Source organism: Mesoplodon mirus (genome assembly GCF_964341445.2).
Source record: "Mesoplodon mirus genome assembly, chromosome: 1".
Lineage (NCBI taxonomy): Eukaryota > Metazoa > Chordata > Mammalia > Artiodactyla > Ziphiidae > Mesoplodon > Mesoplodon mirus.
This window is the reverse complement of record NC_138976.1, coordinates 94,732,446-94,742,508: the sequence shown is the minus strand read 5'-3', so window position 1 is coordinate 94,742,508 and position 10,063 is coordinate 94,732,446. Positions and strand designations below refer to the sequence as shown.

At 37.6% G+C, this 10,063-nt stretch overlaps 1 pseudogene across 1 annotated transcript; it reads left to right on the top strand.

Moving 5' to 3' along the window:
• The first annotated feature begins 9,217 nt into the window (after positions 1–9,217).
• Positions 9,218–9,771, top strand: LOC309806939 (ferritin light chain-like; annotated as a pseudogene). Its single transcript has one exon. The product of its transcript is annotated as a ferritin light chain-like (transcript).
• The last annotated feature ends 292 nt before the right edge of the window (positions 9,772–10,063 follow it).

Sequence of the window (10,063 nt, the reverse complement as noted above, 5' to 3'; positions counted from 1 at the left end):
AGGTCCCTCCTCAAATATCCATGATAGGTAGAAATTTGACATCAGTAGTTCTTGAAATCTCCCCAGTGAATATAATATGCAACCAGGGCTGAGAATCTGGAGATGTAGAGAGAATTTAAATTGAACTTTAGTTAAACCGTAAAACAAGCTCTGACTCTACTGGCTGGAGCTAGACAAGGGATATGCATTTAGTGGGATGAGAAGATAAAGAACACTAGGAAGTAAATCAAATGCTTTACACCTGTGCTTAGCTAATGGTTACTCAGATAATTCAGACAATCTTACAGCATCTGAACCCTGAAATTCCTTATTTCTGTTTAAAAAAAAGTAACCCTTCAAGTAACTGAACTCTGAGAATCATGTAAATCATAAAGAAAAAGAAGAAATCTTATTTTCTGAATTAGTTGATTTCATATATACTGTTTCACTTTCATGATATTAACTAGTTATCTTTCTTTCCATTTTATGTTTGAGGAAAGCAAGGCTTTAAAAATCTCAGTAATTTTCTCAAGGTCACTTGTTAAGGGTGTGGTAGGCAGCATAATGGCTCCTAAAAATGCCCTCACCCTAATCCCTGGAACCTATTAATATGTTACCTTACATGGTGGAGAGGACTTTGCAGATATGACTGAAGTTATAGACCTTGAGATAGAAAGATTATCCTGGATTACCTCATGGAACAAATCTAATTGCATGAGTCCTTAAAAGCAGAAAACCATTCCCAATTGTAGAAAGAGAAAGATAGAGATGACTTAATAGAAGCAGAATCACAGCGATGCAACATTTTGGGTTTTGTAGGTGGAGAAAGGGGACTCTGAGTCAAAGACTATAAGTGACCGCTGGCAGCAGATAAAGTCCAGGGAACAGAAACACCCCTAAGAGCCTCCAGAAAAGAATGTAGCTCTGCCAACACTGTTTTTTTCTTTTTTAACCATCTATATTGGAGTATAATTGCTTTACAATGGTGTGTTAGTTTCTGCTTCATAACAAAGTCAATCAGCTATACATATACATATATCTCCACATCCTCTCCCTCTTGCATCTCCCTACCACCCTCCCTTCCCTATCTCACCCCTCTAGGTGGACACAAAGCATAGAGCTGATCTCCCTGTGCTTTGTGGCTGCTTCCCACTAGCTATCTATTTTACATTTGGTAGTGTATATATGTCCATGCCACTCTCTCACTTCATCCCAGATAACCCTTCCCCCTCCCTGTGTCCTCAAGTCCACTCTCTATGGCTGCATCTTTATTCCTGCCCTGCCCCTAGGTTCTTCATAACCATTTTTTCTTTTTTTTTTATATTCCATATATATGTGTTAGCATATGGTATTTGTTTTTCCCTTTCTGACTTACTTCACTCTGTATGACAGTCTCTAGGTCAATCCACCTCACTACAAAAAACTCAATTTCATTTCTTTTTATGGCTGAGTAATATTCCATTGTATATATGGGCCACATTTTTTTCTTTTTTGTGGTAAGTGGGCTTCTCACTGTTGCGGCCTCTCCCGTTATGGAGTACAGGCTCCGGATGCGCCGGCTCAGCAGCCATGGATTATGGGCTCAGCCACCCCGCAGCATGTGGTATCTTCCTGGAGCGGGGCATGACCCGTGTCCCCTGCATCAGCAGGCGGACTCCCAACCACTGCACCACCAGGGAATCCCTGTGCCACATCTTTATCCATTCGTCTGTCGATCCTGCCAACACTTTTACTTTACTCAATTGAGACCAATGTCAGACTTGTAAGGTAATAAATTTACCTTGTTTTGAGTCACTAAATTTGTGGTAATTTGTATGAAAGCAATAAAAAACAAATACGGACGTTCTACAAGAGCCAGGCTATACATTTATACTTAAGTATTTCTGAAATGAATTTAACATTGTGATTGACAGCAACAGCAGCAGCTTCCATGGGATCCCATCACACACCTGAGGAAAAGCAGCCTAATACAAAGCAGTGACAGCAGCAGGTCATTGCCCCACATTTGGAGTAGAGGGGGACTTGTTCTACTGTAGCAGCAGCATAGCCTGAATGGGAACCCATCCTCCTGTGGCACTAGTCCCATCAACATTAGTGTAATCGGCTAGCATCTGCTGAGCCAACAGGCCCCACATATACAAACCCTCCAACTCAGCAGCATTAAGTGAGCCAGGCTCAGGGTTTCCTGAAACTCATATCCAATGGCACTGGAAAGACCAGATATCACCTACAGTTATGAAAACATAAAAAAACAAAAACAGAACACTGGGAACTTCAGAAAGAAAAGGGGAACAATGGAATGGGTGAAAACAAATGGGGTAAATATAAGAGACTATCATTAGTCTCATGAGTTCCTTAAATACTATATGATGGTCAAAGCAAAAATTATGACACCATCGAATGTGGTTCTCAATGTAGAGAAAGGAAATACTACAGAAAATCATACTTTAAAACTGGGGAATATTAAGAGACCTAAATGGAAGTAAAATTTTGAAACTTCACTTGAAGTAATAAAACACTGATTCCAGTAGACTATGATAAGTTACATATGTATACTGTAATGCCAAAAGCAACCACTAAGAAAACTATACACACAGTATACACAAATGATTATAAATAAATAAATTAAAATGGGCTTATTAAAAATGTTTAAGTAACCCACAAGAAGGCAAAATAAGAGAAACACAAGATTGAGAAACTAAGGTAAAAGACAAAACAAAAAATAAAATGGTAGACCTAATCTTTAACATAGCAATAATTACATTAACTGTAAATGATCTAAGTAACCAAGTCAAAGACAGAGATTGGAAGAGTAGATTAAAAAATCACAAGCATGATCCAAGTATATACTGTCTAGAAGAAGCTTACTTTAAACATCATGATATAGGTAGTTCAGAGTAAAAGGATGAAAATGATATATCATGTGAACATTAATCAGAAAAAGCAGGAATGGATAAATTAATATCAGATAAAGTAGATTTCAGAGCAAAGGAAATTATTAGGGGCAAACAGGGTCATTACATAAAGATAACAGGAATAATCCACCTAGATGACCTAGTGATACTAAATGTGTGTGCACCAAACAACAGAACTTCAAAATACATGAAGCAAACACTGAAAAAGGTAGTAAAAGGAGAAAATTTTAAATCCACAATTATTATTTGAGACTTCAACACAACAATTTATAGAACTACCAGACAGAAAAATCAGCAAGGATATGGAAGAACTGAAAACATCATCAATCAACAGGACATAACTGACATTTAAAGAACACACTCAATAAGAGCAGAATACGTATTCAAGTGTCCGTGGAACATTCACTCATATACCATATACTGGGTGATAAAAAAAACATTAGCAGATTTAAAAGAATTAAAATCATAGAGAGTATGTTCTCTAGCCATCATGCAATCAGACTAGAAATCAATAACAGAAAGACAACAGGAGAATCTTCAATCACATGAAAACTAAACATCACAATTCCAAATAACTCATGGGTAAAAAAGACAGTGTCAAGGAAAAAATTTTTAATGCATAGAATAAAAGAAAATGGAGATATAACAGATCAAAGTTTGTGGAATGAATTGAAAGTAATGCTAAAAGGGAAGTTTATAGAACTAAATTGGGAAATAAAATATTTCAAAGCAATAATCTAATTTTCTATATTACAATAGTAAAAAAGGAAGAGGAAAAAACACTAAACAAGCAGAAAGAAGGAAATAATAAAGATGAAACAGAAATCCATGAAACTGAAAACAGGAAAATGGGGGGGAAAATCAATGAAACAAAAGGCTGGTTCTTGGAAATAAACAATTTAATCAATAAAGATCTAGCAAGACTGATAAAGGTAAAAACAGAGATGGCACAAATCACAGATATCAGATATGCAACCAGGGATACCATGACATATCCTGCAGGTTAATAAGGGACAAGTTATTATGAACAATCTACACTATAAATTCAAAAATGTAGATGAAATGGGCCAATTCTTCTACACCCAAAACTACCAAAACTCAGCCAAGATGAAATAGATAATCTCAATTTTCCTGTAACCATTAGAAACACTGATTTTTCATATAAAAACTCCCAAAAGAAATATTCAGGCTTAGATGTTTCACTTTTACCCAAGACTTAAAGAATTAAAACCAATTTTACATGATTTGATAAGAAATAGAAGTAGAGGGAACAGTTCCTAATTAATTTTATGAAGCCAGTATTACCTTGATACCAAAACTAGACAGGAATAGTATAAAAAGAAGAAGACTATAGACCAATATGTTTTATGAAATTGCCTGTAAAAATCTTCAGCCAGATATTAGCAAATTAGATCCAGAAATATATAAAAAGAATAATATATCATGACCAAGTGGTATTTATTCCAGTTATGCAAAGTTGGTTAAATATTTGAAAATCAAACAATGTAATCCACCATATCCAATAGATTAAGGGGGAAAAGTCATGTGATCCTATCCATTAATGCAGAGAAAGCATTTGACAAAATCCAATCCCATTCATGATTTGGCACATATATACAATGACATATTACTCAGCCATAAAAAGAAACAAAATTGAGCTATTTGTAATGAGGTGGATAGACCTAGAGAGTCTGTCATACAGAGTGAAGTAAGTCAGAAAGAGAAAGACAAATACCGTATGCTAACACATATATATGGAATCTAAGAAAAAATATGTCATGAAGAACCTAGGGGTAAAACAGGAATAAAGACACAGGCCTACTTGAGAATGGACTTGAGAATATGGGGAGGGGAAAGGGTAAGCTGTGACAAAGCAAGAGAGAGGCATGGACATATATACAGTACCAAACGTAAGGTAGATAGCTAGTGGGAAGCAGCCGCATAGCACAGGGAGATCAGATCGGTGCTTTGTGACTGCTTGAAGGGGTGGGATAGGGAGGGTGGGAGGTAGGGAGACGCAAGAGGGAAGAGATATGGGAACATATATATATGTATAACTGATTCACTTTGTTATAAAACAGAAACTAACACACCATTGTGAAGCAATTATACTCCAATAAAGTTGTAAAAAAATAATAATAAAATTAAAAAATTTAAAAAAAGAAGAAAAAAAACCCCAAGCAAACTAGGAATAGAAAAGGAACATACTGAAACTCATAAAGAGCATCTACAAACAACCTATACCAACATTATATTTAATTGTGAAAGACTGAATGCTTTCTCTGTAAGATCAGAAACAAGGCACCGATATCTGCTCTCACCACTTTTATTAAATATATTAATGGAGGTTCTAGTAAGAAAATAAAGCAAAAATAAATAAATACATAAATTTAAAAGTTAAAATTTTAAAACATTTATTTAAAAGATAAAAGGACTATTCCTACTACGTTGAATAGGAAGGAATATATCCTACTGAATGTTGAATAGTAATATATACTATTATATTAAATAAGGAAAAGTAAAACGGTATCTGAAGAGGAGATGATAATCTAAACGGAGAAAATACCAAGGAATCCACAAAAAGCTTGAGAAATAATATTAGTTTGTAAATGTTTTAGAGTACAAATCAACACAGTTTTATCAAATTATATATTAATAACAAATGTGTAGAAGCTTAAATAAAAATATGTGATTCCATTTACAACTGACCTAAATAAATACTTAAATATAGCCCAATAAGACATTTATAGGTCCTCTATATTGAAAATTACAAAATGCTGATGAAGAAAAATTTAAAAGTCCCAAACAAATCGTGAGACATACCTTGTTCATGGATTAGAAAACACAACATAATAAAGATGTCAATTCTCCCCAAGTTAAGAGGCTTAACAGAGTTACTCTTAAAATGCCCTCAAGGTTTTTGTGGATATAGACAAGCTTATTCTAAGATTTATATGGTAAGAAGAGGCTGAAGAATAGCTAAAACAATTTGTAAAGGAAGATTAAAATGGGAGGAATTAATCTACCCCATTTCAAGATTTTGCAGTAATGATGGAGGTTACATACACAGATCAATGGAATGGAATAGAGAACCCAGAAATAGACTGACATAAATACATTTAACTTGTTTTTGACAGCAGTGTGAAAGCTATCAAGGAAGAATAGACTTTTCAAAAAATGGTACTGAAACAGTTGGACATCCCTCGACAAAAACAAACAACCAAAAAATGAACCTTAACCTAAACCTCCACACCTTACACAAAAATTAAGTCAAAGTGGATTATAATCTTAAATGTAAAAGCAGGACATTTTTAGAAAAAAAAATAGGAGAAAATCTTTGGCATCTAGAACTACGTGAATAATTCTTAGACTTGACACCGAAAGTATGATCAATAAAAGCAAAAATTGATAAATTGGATCTCATCAAAATGAGTTAAAAATGCTTCATAGAAGATCATTTTAAGTGGATGAAAACTCAAATTACACAGTGGGAAAACATATTTGAAAATCCCACATGAGACAAATGACTTCTATCTATAATATACAAAGAATTCTCCAAACAACTTAAAAAAACCCAACTAGAAAATAGGCAAAAGACAGGAACAGACATTTCATGGAAGAGAATATACACATGGCAAAGAAGCACATGAAAAGATGCTCAACATCATTAGCCATTAGGGAAATGCAAATTAAGACCATAATGAGATATCAGAGAATAACTAAAATTAAAGTATAGTGACAACATCAAATGCTGGTGAGTACATAGAAAAATGATATCACATCACTGGTGGGAAAATAAAATGGTTTAGCCACTCTGAGAAACAGCTTGACAGTCTCTTTTAATCCTAAAAGTAGATTCACCCTACAACACAGTAATTGTACTCTTGAGCATTTATCCAAAAGAAACAAAAACTTAATTAAGTTCCCACAGAAACTTACACATAAATGTTCATAGCAGTTTTATTTATAACAGCCAAAAACTGGCCACTACCCAAATGTCTTTCAATGGATGAATGTTGAAACAAATTGTGATAAAATCTTATGATAGAATACTACCGAGCAACAAAAAGGAACCAATGATTAATATATGCAAAAATTGAAATGAACTTCAAGGGAATGATGCCGAGGGAAAAATTTTAAAAAGCCAATCTCCGAAGATTAAGTAATTCATGATGATATTTACATATTATTCTTAAAATAACAAAACTGTGGAGATGGAGAACAGATTAGAAGTTGCCAAGGGTTAGAGATGGGGGTAGAAAGTACAGCGGGGGATCTTTGTGAGGTTTTTGTGGTCCCAGTACAAATAATACAGCAATCTTGGTTTTAACCCCGAAAGATGTTTAAAAGCAATTCCTAATAAGAGGTGTCCAGATATTTAGCAATGGCAGCAGATTAGAGGTATAGCTACCCAACATGACAACTTCAAAACAGATGGTACTAATTCAATGCATATGTTAATTTTAAAAAGGCCAATCACAATACTTAAATGGTATATATCTTAACGATATTATTCTAAGGATCCAGCTATGCCAGATGGACTAGCAGGATTTTCTGTACATTCAATCTTATTTAAGACAGTAAATCTTATAATAAGACAGTTAAAAAAAGAAAAAGAAAAAAAAACAACTACAGTTGGATATTCTCATAGGAAGATGAGGTGAAAATATGTAGCAGCAGTTCAAAAGCTTAAGCAGTGGCACCTAAATTTGGCTGCACATTAGAATCATCTGAAGCACTTTTTAAAAACCCTCACACCAACAGTTGGCCATCCTAAACCAATAAAATCATTTTAAATCTCCTCAGACGATGCCACTGTCTAGCCAGAAGTGAGAACCAGCAGACTAAGCAGAAGGGGATGTTTCTACAAAGATTTCTTAACAATAAGTTCTTTCACCCAATCAGATTTACCTTCCTGCAAAGGGGTAAAGAAGGCTAGATGTTGTCCATACTTGCTTAGCTTTAATGAGCACTTGTGACTTGCCCAAAACCTAGATCATGTTTCCCCTAAATTTCATGTGATTTCCTAAGTTTTTCAAATCCAGGGCTAAGGGGTTTGCCAGGATGAGATTTTAAGTGCTCACACAGGGGAAGTCCCTGGCAAACCAGGACAGAGGTCACTCTACATTGAAATGTAAAGCATCCTAAATAACCCTGCCACTGCCCCCAGATACTCGTCTGTGCCAACCAGTGGAGAAAAGGCATTCTCCATTACCACCACGGCAAATGCTGCTGTACTTGCCTTGGCTACTCCCTATCTTTTCCAGGCGTCTCTCCCCTTCACCTGCTGGTGGACGCTTTGGCAGCTGACAATGCAGATATTTTCAAACTTTAAGGTGAATAAAAATCATCTGGAGGGCCAGTTATAACAGAGATCACTGAGCCCCACTAGAGCTGCTGATTCCATAGGGCTGGGACAGGGCCCTAAAACTTGAATACCTGACACATTATCAGGGGACGCTGGTAAAGCTGGTCAGGTTGTTACCGAATGCACGTTCGTGTGTCTGAAGCACAGTGAGGCCAAACAAACCGAAAGGTTGCAGTCTGGAGCAGAGAAAGGTTTATTGCAGGATCGAGCAAGGAGAGGGGTGGCCCATGTTCCAAAAACCCTGAAATCTCCAAAGGATTTCAGCAAAGCATTTTTAAAGGCCACGTGAGGGAGGGACGTCCCAGGGAATGTGATCAGCTCGTGCACAATCATCTGACTGGCTGATGTTGAGGCCACAGGGCAGGTAACATTATCCATCCTTAGGTGCCAGAAGGTCTGGGGGCTGTGTGCTCATGATCATCAAAGAGTTAATTTCTTCCATTGGGTGGTGGTTTTTAGCATCTGAAAACTCAAGAAATATGCCTGAGATACTATTATCTGAGTACTTCAGAGAGGAACTACAGCAGAGGCTATGGGGGATGGGTCTGTCCTAGGAAGGCCCCATAGGGTACTGCTTGGTTACAAGGTGACCATACTTTGAGAACCACTGCTCTAGTGGCTTGGAATGTTAAAGTAATGGAAGAATCCCTTCCCAGATCTAGATTCTAGTATCACCAGCTATTTTGGTGGGGGGAAGGGTAAGTTTTGTCCTTGCTTGGATTTCTTGTTCATTTATATCAAAGCCTATTTGAGGCAGTGCACTCGGCAGTCCTGCAGATCTGTCTTTTGCTTCAACAGTGTTTGGAATGAACAGACCCAGGGACGCTCCTTGCTCCAGCCCCCGACCACCCTCCAACATTTCTTCCTGTTGCAACCTTTGGAATCAGCCACTCAGCTATCCTCAGCCTCCAGGACAGGCCAACACCGTTTTTGGAGCTTAGCTCCTTATCACTGATCAACCACGAGTTCCCAGGTTCGTCAGAATTATTCCATCGAGGTGGAGGCCGCCATCCACCGCCTGTTCAACATGCATCTGTGGACACTTACCTCTCTCTAAGCTTCTATTTCCACAGCAACAGTGGGACTCTGGACAATAGGGGCCACATTTTTCGCCAACTGGCTGAAGAGAAGTGTGAGGGCGCCCAGCGACTCTTGAAAATGCAAAACAAGTGCTGCGGCCGCGCCCTCTTCCAGGATGCGCGGAAGCCTTCTCAGGATGAGTGGGGTAAAACCCAGGACACTGTGCAAGCCGCCATTCTTAGGGAGAAGAACCTGAACCAGGCACTATCGGATCTGCGCGCCCTGCGTCCTGCCCGCGCAGACTCCCACCTCTGTGACTTCCTGGAGAGCCGCTTCCTGGAGGAGCAGCTGAAACTCATCAAGAAGATGGGCAACCACCTGACCAACCTCCGCAGGCTGGCTGGTCCGCAGGCTGTGCTGGGCGAGTATCTTTTCAAAAGGCTCACGCTCAAGCACAAACAGGAGTCTCTGAAGTCCAGCGGCCTCTGAGGAGCCCCTCTGGCGTCAGAGCTTCTGCCTGAAGCCCAGCTCTGCAGCCACTAGGCATCTTTGTAACCGCCCTGGAGCCCTCTCCCAAGACTTGGACCAAATGGAAACAATAACGCTTTTTGCAGAAGGAAAAAAAAAAAGCCTATTTGAAACACAAACAGAATAAAGAGAAAAAAGAAATATATATATATATATATATATATATATATATATATATATATATATATATATTCATGTTCATTTAACATATGAATTGCCCCACTTTATCTGTGTGAAATACGTTTGTTCCCGT